Raw genomic sequence first — 6,006 nt, 5'->3', positions numbered from 1 at the left:
CAAAGTGTTCCTCCGGTAAACGGGAGTTGCATAATCTCATAGTTGTAGGAACTTTGCATAAGTCATGAAGAAAGCAATAGCAACATACTAAACGATCAAGTGCTAGGCTAACAGAATGGGTCAAGTCAATCACATCATTCTCCTAATGATGTGATCTCGTTAATCAAATGACAACACATGTCTATGGTTAGGAAACATAACCATATTTGATTAATGAGCTAGTCAAGTAGAGGCATACTAGTGACATTATGTTTGTCTATGTATTCACACATGCATCATGTTTCCGGATAATACAATTCTAGCATGAATGATAAACATTTATCATGATATGAGGAAATAAATAATAACTTTATTATTGCCTCTAGGGCATATTTCCTTTAGTCTCCCACTTGCACTAGAGTCAATAATCTAGATTACATAGTAATGATTCTAACACCCATGGAGTCTTGGTGCTGATCATGTTTTGCTCGTGAGAGATGCTTAGTCAACGGGTCTGCAACATTCAGATCCGTATGTATCTTGCAAATTTCTATGTCTCCCACTTGGACTTGGTCCCGGATGGAATTGAAGCGTCTCTTGATGTGCTTGGTCCTCTTGTGAAATCTGGATTCCTTTGCCAAGGCAATTGCACCAGTATTGTCACAGAAGATCTTCATTGGTCCCGATGCACTAGGTATAACACCTAGATCGGAAATGAACTCCTTCATCCAGACTCCTTCATTTGCTGCTTCCGAAGCAGCTATGTACTCCGCTTCACATGTAGATCCCGCCACGACGCTTTGTTTAGAACTACACCAACTTACAGCTCCACCGTTTAATAAAAATACGTATCCGGTTTGCGATTTAGAATCGTCCGGATCAGTGTCAAAGCTTGCATCGACGTAACCATTTACGACTAGCTCTTTGTCACCTCCATATACGAGAAACATATCCTTAGTCCTTTTCAGGTATTTCAGGATGTTCTTGACCGCTGTCCAGTGATCCACTCCTGGATTACTTTGGTACCTTCCTGCCTAACTAATAGCAAGACACACATCAGGTCTGGTACACAACATTGCATACATGATAGAGCCTATGGCTGAAGCATAGGGAACTCCTTTTATTTTCTCTCTATCTTCTGCAGTGGTCGGGCATTGAGTCTGACTCAATTTTATACCTTGTAATACAGGCAAGAACCCTTTCTTTGCCTGATCCATATTGAACCTTTTCAACACTTTATCAAGGTACGTGCATTGTGAAAGTCCAATCAAGCGTCTTGATCTATCTTTATAGATCTTAATGCCCAATATGTAAGCAGCTTCACCGAGGTCTTTCATTGAAAAACTTTTATTCAAGTATCTTTTTATGCTATGCAGAAATTCTATACCATTTCCAATCAACAATATGTCGTCCACATATAATATTAGAAATGCTACAGAGCTCCCACTCACTTTCTTGTAAATACAGGCTTCTCCAAAAGTCTGTATAAAACATATGCCTTGATCACACTATCAAAGCGTTTATTCCAACTCCGAGAGGCTTGCACCAGACCATAGATTGATCGCTGGAGCTTGCACACTTTGTTAGCTCCTTTAGGATCGACAAAACCTTCCGGTTGCATCATATACAACTCTTCTTCCAGAAATCCATTCAGGAATGCAGTTTTGACATCCATCTGCCAAATTTTATAATCATAAAATGCGGAAATCGCTAACATAATTCGGACAGAGTTAAGCATCGCTACGGGTGAGAAGGTCTCATCGTAGTCAACCCCTTGAACTTGTCGAAAACCTTTCGCAACAAGTCGAGCTTTATAGACAGTTACATTACCGTTACCGTCAGTCTTCTTCTTAAAGATCCATTTATTCTCAATGGCTTGCCGATCATCGGGCAAGTCAACCAAAGTCCATACTTTGTTCTCATACATGGATCCCATCTCAGATTCCATGGCTTCTAGCCATTTTGCGGAATCTGGGCTCATCATCGCTTCCTCATAGTTCGTAGGTTCATCATGGTCAAGTAACATGACTTTCAGAATAGGATTACTGTACCACTCTGGTGCGGATGTTACTCTGGTAGACCTACGAGGTTCAGTAGAAACTTGATCTGAAGTTTCATGATCAATATCATTAACTTCCTCACTAATTGGTGTAGGTGTCACAGGAACCGATTTCTGTGATGAACTACTTTCCAATAAGGGAGCTGGTATAGTTACCTCATCAAGTTCTACTTTCCTCCCACTCACTTCTTTCGAGAGAAACTCCTTCTCTAGAAAGGATCCATTCTTAGCAACGAATGTTTTGCCTTCGGATCTGTGATAGAAGGTGTACCCAATAGTCTCTTTTGGGTATCCTATGAAGACACATTTCTCCGATTTAGGTTCGAGCTTATCTGGTTGAAGTTTCTTCACATAAGCATCGCAGCCCCAAACTTTAAGAAACGATAACTTTGGTTTCTTGCCAAACCACAGTTCATAAGGCGTCGTCTCAACGGATTTTGATGGTGCCCTATTCAACGTGAATGCGACCGTCTCTAAAGCATAACCCCAGAACGATAGCGGTAAATCGGTAAGAGACATCATAGATCACACCATATCTAGTAAAGTACGATTACGACGCTCGGACACACCATTTCGTTGTGGTGTTCCGGGTGGCGTGAGTTGCGAAACTATTCCACATTGTTTCAAATGTAAACCAAACTCGAAACTCAAATATTCTCCTCCACGATCAGATCGTAGAAACTTTATTTTCTTGTTACGATGATTTTCCACTTCACTCTGAAATTCTTTGAACTTTTCAAATGTTTCAGACTTGTGTTTCATTAAGTAGATATACCCATATCTTCTCAAATCATCTGTGAAGGTGAGAAAATAACGATATCCGCCACGAGCTTCAATATTCATCGGACCACATACATCTGTATGTATGATTTCCAACAAATCTGTTGCTCTCTCCATAGTACTGGAGAACGGTGTTTTAGTCATCTTGCCCATGAGGCACGGTTCGCAAGTACCAAGTGATTCATAATCAAGTGATTCATAATCAAGTGATTCATAATCAAGTGATTCCAAAAGTCCATCGGTATGGAGCTTTCTTCATGCGCTTTACACCGATATGACCTAAACGGCAGTGCCACAAATAAGTTGCACTATCATTATCAACTCTGCATCTTTTGGCTTCGACATTATGAATATGTGTATCACTACTATCGAGATTCAATAAAAATAGACCACTCTTCAAGGGTGCATGACCATAAAAGATATTACTCATATCAATAGAACAACCATTATTCTCTGATTTAAATGAATAACCGTCTCGTATCAAACAAGATCCAGATATAATGTTCATGCTCAACGCTGGCACCAAATAACAATTATTCAGGTCTAAAACTAATCCCGAAGGTAGATGTAGAGGTAGCGTGCCGACCGCGATCACATCGACTTTGAAACCGTTTCCCACGCGCATCGTGACCTCGTCCTTGGCCAGTGCTCGCTTATTCCATAGTCCCTGTTTCGAGTTGCAAATATTAGCAACAGAACCAGTATCAAATACCCAGGTGCTACTACGAGCTCTAGTAAGGTACACATCAATAACATGTATATCACATATACCTTTGTTCACCTTGCCATCCTTCTTATCCGCCAAATACTTGGGGCAGTTCCGCTTCCAGTGACCAGTTTGCTTGCAGTAGAAGCACTCAGTTTCAGGCTTAGGTCCAGACTTGGATTTCTTATCTTGAGCAGCAACTTGCTTGCTGTTCTTCTTGAAGTTCCCCTTCTTCTTCCCTTTGCCCTTTTTCTTGAAACTAGTGGTCTTGTTTACCATCAACACTTGATGCTCCTTCTTGATTTCTACCTCCGTAGACTTTAGCATTGCGAAGAGCTCGGGAATTGTCTTGTTCATCCCTTGCATATTATAGTTCATCACGAAGCTCTTGTAGCTTGGTGGCAGTGATTGGAGAATTCTGTCAATGACGCTATCATCCGAAACTCCCAGTTTAATCAAGTGATTATTATACTCAGACATTTTGAGTATATGCTCACTGACAGAACTATTCTTCTCCACCTTGCAGCTGTAGAACTTATTGGAGACTTCATATCTCTCAATCCGGGCATTTGCTTGAAATATCTGATCAAGGGAATATTCCTATCGGAAGAACAATCAGAAAATAAGGAGATAGTCAGTTGGCACTTTTCACACAAGAACCGCTTTTCGTATTAAGCACGGGAGTCGTAAGGAAAGACCTCTGCGTAGCTATCAGAACGAATTAATGAACGAAATAAACGAATTCCGGTGAAACCAAGGCGAATTTCTGAGCCAGCAGTGGGAAAAAGATGCCAAGTATTGAGATGCAACATTATGAATGGTGCGATCCGAAGTCTTACTATTTACTCAAAATTGACTCAAATGGTTGACTGAACTTCACAGAGGACTAAAGCCGGGAACTTAAACTAATGGTTTTACGTCGTTGAAGACCCGGTTCTAAGCCGTAAAGCATGGCACACTGAACTATAGAGTAGTCATCAGCTTTGCTCTGCCAGACGTTCACAACATCTGGTGTTTCTCCTGCAGCAGGCCTGGCACCCAGCGGTGCTTCCAGGACGTAATTCTTCTGTGCAGCAATGAGGAGAATCCTCAAGTTACGGACCCAATCCGTGTAATTGCTACCATCATCTTTCAACTTTGCTTTCTCAAGGAACGCATTAAAATTCAACGGAACAACAACACGAGCCATCTATCTACAACAAACATAGACAAGCAAAATACTATCAGGTACTAAGTTCATGATAAATTTTAGTTCAATTAATCATATTACTTAAGAACTCCCACTTAGATAGACATCTCTCTAGTCATCTAAGTGATCACGTGATCCAAATCAACTAAACCATAACCGATCATTACGTGAGATGGAGTAGTTTTCAATGGTGAACATCACTATGTTGATCATATCTACTATATGATTCACGCTTGACCTTTCGGTCTCCGTGTTCCGAGGCCATATCTGCATATGCTAGGCTCGTCAAGTTTAACCTGAGTATTCTGCGTGTGCAAAACTAGCTTGCACCCGTTGTAGATGGACGTAGAGCTTATCACACCTGATCATCACGTGGTGTCTGGGCACGACGAACTTTGGCAACGGTGCATACTCAGGGAGAACACTTCTTGATAATTTTTTTAGTGAGAGATCATCTTAAAATGCTACCGTCAATCAAAGCAAAATAAGATGTATAAAGGATAAACATCACATGCAATCAATATAAGTGATATGATACGGCCATCATCATCTTGTGCTTGTGATCTCCATCTCCGAAGCACCGTCGTGATCACCATCGTCACCGGCGCGACACCTTGATCTCCATCATAGCATCGTTGTCGTTTATGCCATCCATTGCTTCTACGACTATCGCTACCGCTTAGTGATAAAGTAAAGCAATTACAGGGCATTTGCATTTCATACAATAAAGAGACAACCATATGGCTCCTGCCAGTTGCCGATAACTTCGGTTACAAAACATGATCATCTCATACAATAAAATATAGCATCACGTCTTGACCATATCACATCACAACATGCCCTGCAAAAACAAGTTAGACGTCCTCTACTTTGTTGTTGCAAGTTTTACGTGACTGCTACGGGCTTAGCAAGAACCGTTCTTACCTACGCATCAAAACCACAACGATAGTTCGTCAAGTTAATGATGTTTTAACCTTCACAAGGACCGGCGTAGCCACACTCGGTTCAACTAAAGTTGGAGAAACTGACACCCGCTAGCCACCTGTGTGCAAAGCACGTCGGTAGAACCAGTCTCACATAAGCGTACGCCTAATGTCGATCCGGGCCGCTTCATCCAACAATACCGCCGAACCAAAGTATGACATGCTGGTAAGCAGTATGACTTCTATCGCCCATAACTCACTTGTGTTCTACTCGTGCATATAACATCAACGCATAAAACCTGGCTCTGATGCCACTGTTGGGGAACACAGTAATTTCAAAAAAATTCCTACACACACGCAAGATCATGGT

The sequence above is a fragment of the Triticum aestivum genome, chromosome 4B (assembly GCF_018294505.1).
Source record: "Triticum aestivum cultivar Chinese Spring chromosome 4B, IWGSC CS RefSeq v2.1, whole genome shotgun sequence".
Taxonomy (NCBI): Eukaryota; Viridiplantae; Streptophyta; class Magnoliopsida; order Poales; family Poaceae; genus Triticum; species Triticum aestivum.
Note: the sequence above shows the minus strand (reverse complement) of the source record.